Raw genomic sequence first — 15187 nt, 5'->3', positions numbered from 1 at the left:
CACACAAAAGGGGGGGGGGGGGGGGGGGGATAATGAATCTATTGCTGGTATTCCTTTCCACCGCAGAAAGGGAAAAGTTCTACTGCTTTTTCTTTTCAATGCTAAGCATTCACGTGTTCCAAGTTGAGATGGTTGCAAGCTACCTCAGTCACCAGTTGTACAAGCACCCAGAAGGAGTCTCCTGCTGTTACCATCGCCCCATGTACACCAGTTGAGGCCTCAAGGTATTTTAGAAGCTTGGAAGCCTCTCTATCTAGTGTCTGGCTCTCCTGTGGGAAAACTGTGCCTTGCAGAGAACTACGGGGCACACCCGCCTTCCTGTGAGGATCGAGCTGAACCTGCCTCTACGCATTGTGATCTGGGCAGTGCCCAAAATAATGAGGTCAAAAACGTTAAGCAGTGCAAAAAACAGCAAAGAAGATAATTCTTTCATAATACGTAGCCGACCAGCCCAGAGAAAGATATTATCAACTGAAAACATCGCATGAACACAGTAGAGATGACGCCAGTCCAGTCTTTATGCCTCCATAGTAGTTCACTACATTTACACATCTAGGGCCTGCACTTAGGATTTTTGACATCTAAGGGCAGCCTTGATAACGTAAAACCTCCACAGATAACACTTTTGTCAGGGTGGCCCTGGAACAAAAAAAAGAGTCGACCGTGACAACCACTATGGAGTAATTTGGGTGAAGTAGTTTAGAGAAACGATATAGTGTAGGTAATCTTTGGACGTGGTTTAAATAGAGTGACAGGCAGTAGCCATTACATTTAGCTCAGAATAGCGATGGCTGCCTCTGCTATGGATCCTGCCTTGCAAGGTGCGATGTTTAACCTGAAGTGAAGTATGCACAATATAAAGGTTGTGCCAGTTCACTGAACAGCTCATACTGGACTGGATACAGCCCAAGTGCTCAAACTGTTCAAGCACATTTGGTAAGTGTGCCAATGTGTTTTGTCCACTGAACTGATGAAAGGTGTGTGAATGCAACACATCATACTTGAATGGATTTCTAGCCAGTTCAAAACCAGTTTTATTCAGCACTAGATCAACAGCCACTTTGCTTCACTACGAATTTGGTAGTAACTGCAAACACTTAGATTTTTTGACAGCGAAGAACTTCAGTTTTGTAACAGGAAAGTAATGCAACCAGCATTTACGTATTTCAAAGGCACGAACTACCTCTTTTTACGTACTAAACAGTCGTGCCTCATTGATACGACCTCCGTTAATATGGGCGACTTGAATTATGAACAGTTTTTACGGGGACCAGATTTCATATGGAAGCTCGCTGCCCGGGCAATAGATGGGGTGAAAATGCACTGAGCCTAGTGGGGTCATTGTAATCTTTTTGCACTAATTTGGACAGCGATGGGAATGAAATTAGAACATAATTTTTACTTCCCCAGCCAGATATTTCCTTTCTGGTATTTTCAGTGCAGGACATGAGCAAAAAATCAGTGCGAAAGGGGCAAATGCCTTAGTGATAGGTTTGTTTTTATGGTTCATGCTTTCCAGCGTCACCATACCCAGTCGACAGACCTTAACATTTGTCATATTGCAGGAACGGTTGCTAAAGGTGCTCTTTCTGAGGCATGTATTGCATGAGCAGCTTTGCACCTTTAGCAGCTTTGCACCAACTTACTACAGATATAAGCTAGAGGTCTGCGGTATGCGAGTAGCCGTAATACTAGAGAAGTTAGCACGTTATGCGATGTCATCATGCGTCTAATGGACAACTAAGTGCTTCAAACTACATCACATTATTTAAAAAATAATGGAAACCAAGAAAACGGTGCTGCAGCTCCTAAGGTTTCATCTATTTACCAGTTCACTGCCCACCACTATGCACAGAAGCAGACATTAATGACGAATATTCATAATTCATTATTTTTTATCCTTAATACCTTTTTTCTTCATGATATGTTAATATAGACGACTTGCTTTATGAAGAGTTTTGCACGGCAACCGAAGTGTCAATAATAATGAGACACGACTGTATACCTTTAAGTTAGAGACTTACTAAGGATGTCATACAATTTTTGTTCCGAGTAAAAGTCAATTGTTTGGCTCTTCGTGGTTATGCTGATGTTTGGCATCAAAAGACGCACCGAGAAAATTCACTTAAAGGTGGGACATTTGTTTTTCTGGCACACCATTCAAACTGGTGGCATAAATATCGCAGAAAGCTCTGTGATCACCATTTGAACACGAATGAGTGTATGGTTCTGCAGCCTAGCCTCGGAGATCTGTATAAAAAATTGAACTAGTGCCATTGCAATTTGCTTATGAAAATGGGAAATGGTGGTGTTATAGTATTCCTTTCTTTTCTTGTCTAGCTTATAAAAACTGCTTTTCAAGTAAAATTTGCCTCTGAATTTAGAACAGAATATAATCTACAAAGACAAACAAACTTCGGTTTGTTTGCATTGTCTCTCTTAGGCTTGCAAAACAAATTTCCAGGGATGAAAAAAGTAGAGCACTGCATGGTTATTTATATGCATTCAGCTTGCGGCGTAGTTAAATGAGTGGCATAAAGCTCTTATGTGCAGAAATGATGCATATGTAGGCCTTTAGAACAGCTTGCACATAGCTTTATACCTGGCATTATCATCTCATATTGCCCGACAAATAAGTGTGAAATGTAACAAGGATTTTACTGCAAATAAAAAATTACATCGGAATAAAGAAAGATTGGTACATGCTGCAGAAACTGTAATATCTGCTCCTCGCTCACCTGACCCACGTGATTCATGTGCATGTCAATCTAGAGTTTACATACCTTATGAGGTTTTCAATTGCATGTCATAACAATCCAAAAAGTCTAGTACTACTGGAAACTGGTTACAATTTCATAAATTCATTATGATGGACATCACAACTTGCATCATGTACATTACGCATATCACATCCCAGTAAAAAAAAACCATTGGAACCAATTGGACATTCCAGTTGGAACTAAATGGACATTCCCATTGCTTCCAATTGGAACCAATTGGTTCCAGTTGTGTTTTAGCCCCCGACCAATTGAATCCAACTGGACTAGCCAATTGGACCCATTAGGCCAGGCAGTTATTTGACCCAGAAAATATTCACAAAATATGTTATGTTCATTGAGAAAGGTAGCTAAATGTTTGAATAATATGCTCTAGGATCTTGGATGAATATTTCTACAACTTAAAACATTGTAATGTGCAAAAGGAAAACTGATTTATGAGGACTGTGGGGAGACACTCTGCCTAGTGCCAATCAACATTTTTCTACGGAATTGAAATTAACATGCTTTTATGGAAATCAAGGCCAAGAGACACACATGCATCACACACAAGCAACACTGCACACTCAGGCACTAGTAGCATACATTAGCTCAATATGTACATCCAGAGAACACACCTCTGCTCCAACTTATATACCCAGTTCATGAGGCTCTCATGCTGGGGCCGGTGGCGCTTGCCCACTGAGCGCAGATATTTAATTTAATTTCAGCTCCAGTGGTGGTGTAGGAGATGAGTACAATTTATTAGGCTAAGCTGCTGATAGCTCTTTTTGTAAGTGCCATATTAGTTCTACCTTTTTCGTCAAACATGCAAACATTCATTGGATAAATTGGGTGCAGTTCGGCGGACCAATTGGATGCAATGGGTAAGACCAATTGGGCTCACCAATTGGAAACCCAAATGGTCCAATTGGATAGTCCATTTGGACCATCCAATTGGAACCAATTGGAAACTGAACTCGTCCAATTGGAACCAATTGGAACCCATTGGAAATCCAGTTGGTTCAATGTTTTTTTTTTACTGGGATAACAACAGGTAGGCAAATATACTGTTAGTAGTAATGATGTGTGGTTACGATCTATAACTGCCTGAGCGCATACCAGGACGTATCAAAGTAGTGGATGCCATCTGTGCGTTTCAGTTGACGCGAGATGTCGGGGCGTATATCCTCCTCCCCCATTTATGAAATGAGCTCATACTCACACCGCTGACACGGACCTTTCAATGCTTGAGAATTTATATCGAGTCTCCTGGCCTGTTCCCACAGATGCCGCGCGTTGTCAGCAACTTGAAAACAAAAACAATGCATGCTATACTTTCGTCGTTCTTCGTAGGTAGCTGCTAAGTTTCGATCACTGATGGAGATTACTAGCAAATACAGCTGCGCCAGCTCGCACTGAGTAGGCGCCGAAACTCGCCCCGATGCGGAGTTTATCAAATTTACAACTGCCGTAAGTGGATGCAGCGCAAAGTAGTGCTTGTCTCACGAAGTGCATGCAGGTAAATCACAAGCAGGCACAAACGTTCACCAATTTACTGTGACGAAGAATGCGCAGCTCGCAGCCTCCTCATGCTCCACCACGCCATGAACGACAGAGAGAGGCAGATACAAAGCGGGGAGAGATTTTTCAGCAAAAAAAAAAAAAATGCGTAAGAAAAGTTAAAAAAAAAAAAAACGTCCTCTACCACTTACATAAAAACAACCTCCGAGAAGCAGCATTTGGGTTAAACATCTCGGAGGCTACAGCGTCGTATTTCTGTCGCGAGCGCCGCGCTCTGTGCGTAGCTACTTTTTGTCCCCACCAGCTGTCGCCACAAGCGTAAGGCCGGACTTTGTTTTAGTTTGTGTCTTGTTTTCAGGCTTTGCTAGGATTGGTCACGAGTAGCATCCGCCACACCTCCCTGACCAATGGGCGAGCAACCAGGGGCGACCCGAGCAGTGACGTCAGTTACTACGCCGTCTCCTCGCTGCCTGCAATGCGCGAGTCCATCCATTTTTGCCTCTGAAAAAAAGTGCTCCGATATTTATGTTGTGGTTCTCATCGTATGTGTTGTGCTGTTCGCGTATACGTGGGTGTTGCGGATACGATTCGGATACTCGTGCGGATACACGCATCATCGGCCCGTAGCTTCGACGAACCCGGTCCAAAGTGCAGTTGGGAGGTAAGTAGCCGCCCGACCGCGGCCTGTCTCCGCCCCGGCACCTCGCCCGCCCGACGGGCGCTGCTTTGCCACCGCCACAGCCGGTTTGCCCGCGCCGAACACCCCGAAACCTCGCTTAGGGCGCGCCGCTCTCACGCAAAATATGACGCCGGCGTTGTCACACGCCGCGTGTTCAATCTGGCTTCCAACGAGCGAGCCACGCCGCGGATGCGGTATGCCCAGCTCGACGATGAGTCGTTGGTGGGGCGGCGATCGTAGTAAACTAGAGTGCGGCGCGACGACTGTCGACACAGACTACCGGACGCACGACTGATACCCGCGAGTCGCACCCCTTCGTGCTCTTGAAACTGCCGAGAACGCAGTGACACGCGATACGCGGCGACCGGCCCGCTTTCCGCGACAGCGAGTGGCGACTCGGAGCTGTCCTTTGGCGGCTACGCCGCGTGCTCTTTTTAAATGTCCTCTGCATGTGTTTAAAAGTCCGCCAGCCCGCTCCCGCGCGGCGTGTCGCGCGCTCCTCGGCGAGCTTTTATTTCAGCGGAGGCGCGGCGGCGGGGAGCGCTTTCCGCATGCACTTTACAGCCTAGAGATTATATTCCCGAGAGAGACGAGGTCGCCGCCGGCGTTGCCGTGCTGCCTTTCTCGTGTGGTCGCTCCTCTCCCCTCTGCTGGCGCGGTCTTTTCGCGTCGACTTTCGTCGCGCCGACGTCTGGCGTGTCCATGGCTAGCGCCACTGCAGCCTGGGTCCCCTCGCACCAGGAGCCGGCCTTTGCATTGGCGAACCACGGCGGCATAACCAGTTTCTGCGCCGCCAACTTTGGCTCGACGGCGCGCAGCTAGGAGCGAGCGACGGCAGACTCGTTCTATCGCTCTCGGCGGCTGCGTTCCCGGGCTCTTTTCTTTTTTTTGTGTGTCGTGTTTTGTGTGTGCGTGTCTTGTCGTTGCGCATATATTCTCTGCCTGCCAAGCAGTGGAGGGGGGGAGCCTTGTATGCGATTGAACTCCGACGGCAGAGGCGGTGCTTTTGACTCTTGCGTGCTGCTGCTGCTGCGGTGATCTCGAGTGACGAGGATTTCGCGTCCGTCCAGTCGAGGCAGGAAGGGGAGGCTCGATCGCTGTCATGCATCATCCTCAAAAGAAGGAGCGTCAATTGGACGTATACTGTACTCGTCAGCTGCCATTTCGGCGCCGCCGCGTGTCTTTTGTCGCTTCCCCCGGCACGACTGCCCTGCTGCGTCATTGCGGCGTTCTGAGCGATGCTAATATAGAACGTCTTTCGGCGCTTTGAGCGGGGCCGCGGCTCGCATTCCTGTCGCTCCTTGTTCGACGGCCAGCGAAGCGTTCCTGCGGCAGGTACTCGAGCAGCCACTACTGAGCCGCTAAGATTGAGGTTGAGCTTCTGCGTGATAACCGTGCGTGATATGCCCTCTGCTTGATAGAGCGATAGTGCGCGGTAGGGCGCCTGGCGCTGAAGCAGTACTTCAGTGTTCCCTAGATTGTGCGTACGCCACTTCCTCTTCTGGCTGTGGAAGTGCAGAAGAGACCATTGAAAAACTTCTGGTTAAACTTGTTCATTTCAGTCTACATGTACTACAGCGGCGAGACAGTGTACGGCAGTATTAGTAACATTGAATGCCTAGTGATGCCATTTAAGCCGTTGTATTGGCGAGCCTCGAGCACGTGTCAAGAAGCTGTCCCTTTTTGCCCCAGCCGCTTAGTACAAACAGAACGGTGGGATGCTTATGACGTCACACGCTAAGGCTAGCCGCACGAGTAGTACGCCACGCCCCGATCACGACGTTTTTGCGACCCTAAAGCCGCCGAATCTCGCCGCTGGTCAGGTTCTGTGTGAATCTGCGGGTGTAGCTCGTTCAGTTGATTAACGTGACGGGGCCCCATTCAGCAAAGGAACAACTTTTACGTTTCACTGGCAACTCAACCGAGCGACAGCAACGTGCGGCTGTTGAATTTCAAAGCTCAACAACGGATCTCTGTTCCTCTGCGCTAGGCCTAGCTAGGGAGAGGAGATTTTCAAGTCGCTTCGCCCTGTGTTCCTGGACGGACAGTTGTACGTCGTGGTTCTTGCATTGTGGAAGACCCTGGACAAATGTGAGCTCGAGGAATCCAGCGAACGCCGCGGCGACATTGAGTCATTTTAGCGGAGACACCTTGGATTGTGCGCATGCGCCAGGATTGCGGCAGACCACTCCCGTTAATGAAAAACACGCTGGTACGGATGTTCCCGCTTGATTGATCGTCTCGGCCGGCCTGTGTCCCGCTCAGGGCGGTCGTCGCTTTCTGTTTCCAGCTGGGAGGCTTTCTTCGTTTCCGCGTGGCGCTGTTTCGAGCCACGTTGTCTCTGCCGTTGCAGACGTGTTGTGTCTGAAGAGCTCGTTTAACCCCGTGCAGCTTTGGACTGGCGCGTTCGTTCTGCGAGACAGCTGGGAATAACGTCGCATTCACGTATGCGCAGTGTGGATCGTGCCATTTATTAACCCTTAAAAAAAAGCAGTGGCGTGATCGTACAAAAAGGGGGTTAACGGCACTGGCAGGCAGCGGTCATCAGTCATAACATTTTACACGTTAAGCTGGCACGCATTGCGCCTGGATTATTTTTTTCCAAGTAAGTCGACCTTTCGAGTTCTCACTACTGCGGACTGCAGGCCCTTCGCTGTAATGCTTTGTGTGACATGGCAGCGTCGAAGTTGTCAGCTTACTGCGAGCCTGTGCACTGTAAACAGAAATACGCCTATATGGGAGTAAAAAGGGAGTAAGCTGTGCTTTTTACTCCTTTCTGTTCAGAGTGATTTTATAAGACACGTTTGAAGGCGGTGGTGTCGGGTCTCGGTGCAGATGCCCGTACAGCCCTCACCGTTTCAGACACACGCATACGAAAAAGAACTCCACTTTTTGAAGAAGTATCAGTGAGGGATGTTTCGTGACTCCCTCCACCCACCTCGTTTCGTAAAAGCGTGCGCGCAGGCCTCGCCCAACCTAATCACATGATACACGGCGTATTCCCTGCAGCGCCCTCTGCCTGACCCCCGTGAACTTAGACAACAGTGGTAGTATTGATGCAGTTTATCATGCCGGGTTCACTCCGGAGACGGTCCCCCGCACTGATGTCGTCGTAAGATATTGTCTACATTGAGGGCTGAGAGTTTTCTGAGGACAACGCAATTTCGCTGAGGAGTTAACTGGTTGTGAACGAATATTCCGCGGGCTCAAGCGTATCCTCATCTTTTGCTTCGTCGGCGCAAGCGACGGAGGCATGCCCTACACTGGCGCCTACTAAAGCGTGCAGACACTGGGAGCTCTTGGGAACTCTGCTTGCGGTGCGAGAACTACACCATGCACACGCTCACAAATGAACAAATTTCATCTTGCGCAAGCTGAAGGCTTATGGCAAAAAAAAAAGGCGCGATTTATTTATGACCGCATCCTGTCAGCGAGCGCGCGCGCTTGTCGCTCCTCGGCTGATTTCCGTTTCCGGTTGTGGAGCTTCTGCAGGAAGGTTTTTTCCGAAGCCGAGATCTCCGAGGAAGTGCGCGCCTCCGCGTTACTTATTCCTCCTCCTCCTCCTTACGCCCTTGATTACGAGGGGGAACGCGCGCAGGAAGTAGCACGTGCGGAGCGGTGTCTAGCGAACAGGTTCTGCACGCCTCGCAAAGTCGCCTCCGCGGCACTCTGAGCACGAATACGCCTATATGGGAGTAAAAAGGGTGTAATTTGTCCTCTGAGCACGAATACGCCTATATGGGAGTAAAAAGGGTGTAATTTGTCCTCTGAGCACGAATACGCCTATATGGGAGTAAAAAGGGTGTAATTTGTCCTCTGAGCACGAATACGCCTATAATGGGAGTAAAAAGGGTGTAATTTGTCCTCTGAGCACGAATACGCCTATATGGGAGTAAAAGGGTGTAATTTGTCCTCTGAGCACGAATACGCCTATATGGGAGTAAAAAGGGTGTAATTTGTCCTCTGAGCACGAATACGCCTATATGGGAGTAAAAAGGGTGTAATTTGTCCTCTGCACTCTGAACAGAAAGGAGTAAAAAAGGGAGTAAAGTTGTCCTCTAGCGCACACCGCTTGTGTGCACTGGATGGCAGCTTTGCCCCATTTTCACTCCTATATAGGTGTATTCGTGTTGAGAGTAGCTACACTCGTAACACACGAATACACCTTTATAGAAGTAAAAACGCACACTTCTATGAAAGGGTAGAAGGGAGTTCGCTAGGGGCCATCTTACACCCTTTTTACTCCTTTCTGTAGAGTGTGGCGCTGATATCGCGGCTTCCGTTGCAGCGGGGAGGCGCAGGATACCGCGCAAAGTGCTGGCTCCTTGTTGATCTGGCGGTGGTGATGTGTAGAGTGGAGAAAGCGGCATTCCCGGCTAAGTAATGACTTGAATGCGTATTGAAGGGGTACATACGCACAATTTTTTTGGATTTTCGTTTTATTTATTTTTTTTTTTGGGGGGGGGGGGGCTTGAAAGAGGCCTACGGGCCTAGCGATCATGAAAATGAGCTCAGGACACCAGTGCGCAGTGTTAATAATTCAGTTAATTACGAACCATTGTGTACCGGTAGTTTTGGTCGCAGTCGGCGCCAACGTGACGTGCGCCTGGACGTCATTGCAGACCGGCCAGCCTGGACTACCGCAAAACTGATGGCGTCGCCGGCAAGCACTGGTTGTTTCTGAGAACTACCACTGGGTTCGTTGACGTCACAACAATTGGCGGCAAGCGCACCGTGACGTCACTTGGTGCGGGTGAAAACGCCGAGCGGCTTCTCGGACAACTTTCATAATCATATTACGTTAATGTCCTCTCAACACCTCCGCTGAAACTTGCTTGAAACAAATCCTGTCATTCGGGTTCGAAATTTTGTCTCCACCCTTTTAACAAGAATTTTCGTTTCGTATGGGCCGGTTATGTATCCGCTCTAAACGTTTTAATTTTGGCCGGTTGCATGCGGCTCGCGAAAAGCTCGTTCCGCGAATAATTTCGGCGAAATGCCCACTCATCACCGGGCCACTTATAACCGGGCAGATAACCGATATCGGTCCGTTGTTACCTATATTTAGGGCCCTTCGCTTTCGGGTATAAAAGCACGATTTTACCCGAATCTCGCATCCCGAAAAACATTTCTTAAAAATCGCTTCGAACGCAATTTCTACCCGAATATGTACCTTGCTGAATACGTGCACGATAGCGGAAACGTGCAGACGGGCCTGGCTCCCAGGCAACACTCCCCTTAATTTGCGGGAAGTCCGGAATGTCGGAGCTACCTTCAGTAGCCGCGTTTGCGTGAATGCGACAACTGGCGCGCATCGCATCGCATCAGCTTTCTATCGAGAAAGTCAAGTCGACTTCCGTGGTGAATGGAACCTGGTTTGGAGGTGCCGCTCCTTCGTCCTGTGGTGGCTGTACAATACCCACTCAGCCTGATAACATAGCGAGTGGGCTGCGCTCAAGATGGGGGCGGCTGTGGACACGTCCGCCGCGTGCAAAGGGCCTGGGGTCACCGTCCCGCCAGACTTGATAGTATGCATGTAAACAGTAGCGTATCGGCTCCGCGAGATACGCTAGGAAGCGCGATGCGCTGTTGTCGCATTCGTGTAAACGCGGCTGATTTGGCTGGAAGGCGAGAGCTATCGAAAGGGTGTACAAATGTTTCCAGTCTCCCCCATTCTTAGTCGTTACCCTTAAGGACCAGCGGTTGTCTTGCCTTCGCATTACATGCCCTGCCCAAGCCCATTTCTTCCTCTTCACATCGACTAGGATGTCATTAACACGCGTTTGTGCCCTCACCCACTCCGCCCGCCTCCGATCTCTTAACGTTACACCTATCATTTTTCTTTCCATATAGGTCGCTGCGTTGTCCTTGACTTAAGCTGAACCCTCTTTGTTAGCCTCGACCTTTCTGCCCCATAGGTGAGAACCGGTAAGATACAGCTGTTGTATATACTTTTCTCTTGAGGGATATTGGTAAACTGCCATTCATGATCCGAGAGAACCTGCCATGTGCGCTCCACCCCATTCTTATTCTTCCAGTTATTTCCCTCTCATGATCCGGATCAGCTCTCACTACAGTGAACAAGTATATATATTAAAAAAAAAGGGGCAAAGGAACTAAGACTCCAAAACGTAAAGACAAAACATCGCGAAGCTATAAGGAACCACGTCGCAGCAGGAATCAGCAGCGAGAAATACGATACATAATGTTAGCAGCGGAAGTAGCTTCTGCCGGTTCCTCCAATACTACAGCCAGTTGTCTACAAAAGGGCGAGTTTTTGTGTTATTTCTTCTGTAAAGTCGAAATGTACTTTCGGATATATGCACGCCAGGGTGAAAACTAGTTGGAACACAGGAGAAAGTGTACTCGTCACACGTAATTATGGAGTCGGTGGTCACGGCTCTCGGCTGCTGGCCCGAAAGACGCGCGTTCGATCCCGCAGTGTACTGTGCTATGTCAGTGCACGTTGAAGAACCCCAGGTGGTCGAAATTATCCGGAGCCCTCCACTACGGCGTCCCTCATAGCCTGAGTCGCTTTCTGACGTTAAGCCGCCACAAAGCGCAATTAATTAATTTCCCAAACATTGTTCTCTTTCACACTGGGTTGGATGTATACCCGTACAGTGTATACCAATAAAACACTGCGCGTGCGACGGAAGAAACATACCGACGCGTTCTCTTACTCCTTTGCTTTTTTTTTCCTCGGGACTCCGTGTTTCGGGTGCTGGTGTCGTTACGAGCTCGTTACCGCGCTTAGTGCATTCAGCGGCTGGTTTCGCAGGGGGGCTTCCATTTCGTATACGGGTGAGCAAACGTATCTGCTTCTTCCCACCGAATCGACTTTTGAGCGTTTGTGTGCGCAGTCCCGCTCTATGTAAATAATGTAATTAAGTGTATAAAGTTTTTCTTTACCTTTCCTCTAACCCAGTCTCCCATCCTCCTCGTCCAATCACCGGTCTCCGGCCATGCTACCCGGGTCGCAACAGTACTTCCGGCGGCGGAGCATTCTTTTCTTTTTTTGCGCACTCTAGTTTAACGCAGGTGCTGTGCGCGTTGGTCGACGGCGCCGAACCGCAGGCTAACGAGCACCGCTGCGAACCCCCCCCCCCCCCCCCTTCTTCTGACTCTTGGCGCTGGGAATACGGCGCGCAAAATACAACATCCGCGACCCCGATGACTTCGTATCGTGTGTCTCTGTTTACCGGAGTACGTTGCCAGGCTTCCGGAAAAGGAAAAAAACAACAACAATATATGTGATGTGTGCGCAGGGACCAACACGGTGGTTGTGTTCACAACACTGGCGTGGAACCCCCCCTCCCCCTACGCACAAGCACGCATACGATATCTGCGCACAAAAAGCGTTCTGCTTGCGCCATAGACTTTACACACGTCGTACCTGCGCACACGTTTACGCGTTCCAAAGCTGCGCTATGTTTGTTCTTTTCCCCCTGCGTCAAGCAAGGCTGTGCATTCGCCGTCACTGTTATCTGCCGGTCGGCACGTAGTACATTCGGTTGTCGATTATTACATCAAATTGAAGTCGAAATTTTTATTTATTACTTTATTCAAAAGAGTAGTTTCCGTTCCATTTGCTGTATTAGTATTTATTACTTTGTTTGAAAGAGTAGTTTTTATTTCATTAGATGTATTGTTTCTTGTTCTGTTTTGATGCGTGCATTTTTTTTTTTCGTAAGCATTGCCTCGAAGTATTACTGTAGACGTGTTCCTGTAGTTGATAATTTTACGCGGCTTTCGGTTGCTCCGTCGGGCAGATCCGCAGTTAACCCTGGACTCCGGGATCCTTGTAAAACCGAAACTTGAAGTTGCTGTTCCAAAAGGGATTTATTATACCCGCTTTTGAATCGATACTGTAATCGGGCCGATTTCAAGCGCGAACACGCCCATGCCGTATACTCGATGACAGTGCGGCGAAACGTCCGTTTGTTTGCGGTTGACGCATATGCACTTCTTGAAACCCCTTTGCTTGGAGATATGGATCACACTATAGTCGGATACAATTCAAGAAAAAAGCGGCTTTCCCCGTTAAGGATCCCCTTCCAGCCAATAGCGTTGGCTGATTCTGATGAGCCTATAGTAGCGTGACAATTTCGAGAGTAGCAGGATGAAAGGGGGTAGTCTCCTCCCTACATTGGCTGGAATGGTCCCTTCCCTACATTGTAACACTCCCTGTATTGTAACACTCCCTGTATTGTCACGCTAGCAGGTTCGTGCGAACCGGGCGACGCCATTGGCTGGAAGGTGGTCCTTTGACAGGGAAAAGCCGCTTTTTGTCGTAAGTTGTATCCGACTATACCCGATCGTACACTATATACCTGAACGAACGTTTCCGGTGATCCCGTTTCATTGCTGCCTACTGATCGCGCTTCTTACGAGTCTGAAAACTGCGCTTAGCTCCTCCGCAAAATTGGTGTTTCACGATCACCAGTGCCGTACGTAGCTGCTGTCGCCTATACTATGCGTACTGTTAGAGATGGAGGGGTCCTGGAGATGACTAACTCGTTTAGCCCCACAGGTACCGGCTCCGAATGACGTTGACGGACTGCGCTATCGAGGAAACTGTACAGAAGAGTTTATTCTACATATTTACAGATGAGAATCGAATGCAATGCGAATCTCCGATCACACAACAACATCCCGTTAAATACGGTTCGCGTTCCCTAGATCCCTGACTGGGGAACTTGGTTCGAATAACGTTGTCCAATCGGATGGGCCATTGATGACGCTGGCGGTACCACCCACGGCAGGGCGGTGCTGAAGCTCTCTCGCTCTCTCACAGCTCGGGGGATGAGAAGGGGAAGACAGTCATCAAACACAGATGCGTCACCTTGACCACTGCCGCAAGTGTTCTGTGCGTTGCCTCCGTGGGAAAGCAGAATCCCGCAGTCTCCTCGCAGGTGGTTGAACCTTCTCGAACTCCCCCGCCGGATGGCCGAAGCACGAGACTCCCTCGACACAGCGTCTTTCAATTAGCAGCCTCGCTCAGCGTGACCTTGCGTAGCATCATCCAGTCCGGTGACCCGAAGGTCGACTCGGCCAACGTATACCGGTGCTTCCGCCGTGCTGCTGTGCATCTCTGCTTTCATCGTTGCCGCTGCTGTCGCAAGCTGTCGCCGCATCTTTGCCTAACGACGACACTCGTCTGACAGTAATTTATCCCAGGTCCGTGGGAGACAGCGTCCTTCGATCGGTTCGGAGGTTCGGTGATTTGGAGTGCAACAACCCCCGTCCGTCGTCGTCTATGCTTCTGCCGCCGGCGCCAGGTCTCGTTGTCCACTCCTAACAGCTCGTCCGCGGCCCGAAAAATCTCGAATGGCCAGCGTTCACGACCGCTGGGCAGGAAGAGATGAGGCCGGAGTCGGGTGGAAGGGCTGGTTTCCAGAAATGGCATCCAAGCACGAACATTCAACAAAGAATGGCATCAGTGGACTGTTCCACGAGACAGGGCACTGACCCACAAGCAAGCGCTCGGAATTTGCCAAAGACCCACCAGGCTTCCCACAATGACAACAAATGTTTACTAAATCATGACAGAATTTTGGCGCAATTTTGGTGCCGAGAAAGCGCAAAATATCCCCTTTGAAATCGCCAAAGACGGACTGCTTGTACCAAGGTTAAAAACAAAAACCCACACATAGTAGGTGGTCCTACCAAGTACTCCTGTCTACAACAACCGGCTGAATCCATCAGCATTTCCGTGCGGTTTTCCGTTCCTGAAACGCATCGAGAAATTGTTTTTGGAGAGCAGGACTCCGTCTAAGCAAGCGACCATTTTTGGGGGACAAAACTGTCATAATCATGTTTGAGACGATGATCAGTCTCAAACATGAACTTTGCGCCGTTCAAGTAGCTCTGGTAACCCGACAACATCTGTGCCGTCTAAACCAAACGCGCGCTCTTTGTCTGAAGCGCTGAACGCTTCTTCTCTACAGGTCAGCCTGCGGCTGACGTACTGAACATGGTGCTCTTCGTGGCCGTCGCCAACTTGACTTAAAATAGCACCCAGTCCTCTATCACTGGCGTCACACTGAACTTTAACAAAATAAGTGGCCCGAATCAAAGGTCTGGACACGAGCGCTTCCCCCAGACGAGTTTTCTCTTCGGTCATTTCAGTGTATGTCAGTGAGGCTCCCTTTTCGTAAGGTGTCAGTCAATCAAGGGATCAAATCTCCGTCTACGCGACTCTAAGCGTAGTTCTACGCGAGCTGCA

The 15187-nt window shown here is 49.1% G+C and overlaps 1 protein-coding gene across 1 annotated transcript in view; it reads left to right on the top strand.

The window, feature by feature from the left end:
- Window positions 1-4728: 4728 nt before the first annotated feature.
- wge (BAH domain and coiled-coil containing protein winged eye) overlaps window positions 4729-15187 on the top strand; it is a 227804-nt gene continuing 217345 nt past the window's right edge. Inside the window, exon 1 of the mRNA XM_089541068.1 lies at window positions 4729-4941. The gene's annotated coding sequence lies outside the window, so the exon portion shown is untranslated. The remainder of the gene's footprint in view (window positions 4942-15187) is intronic.

The sequence above is a fragment of the Amblyomma mixtum genome, chromosome 4 (assembly GCF_055824585.1).
Source record: "Amblyomma mixtum isolate Tamu chromosome 4, ASM5582458v1, whole genome shotgun sequence".
NCBI classification, from domain to species: Eukaryota; Metazoa; Arthropoda; class Arachnida; order Ixodida; family Ixodidae; genus Amblyomma; species Amblyomma mixtum.
This window is presented reverse-complemented; position numbering and strand designations above follow the sequence as displayed.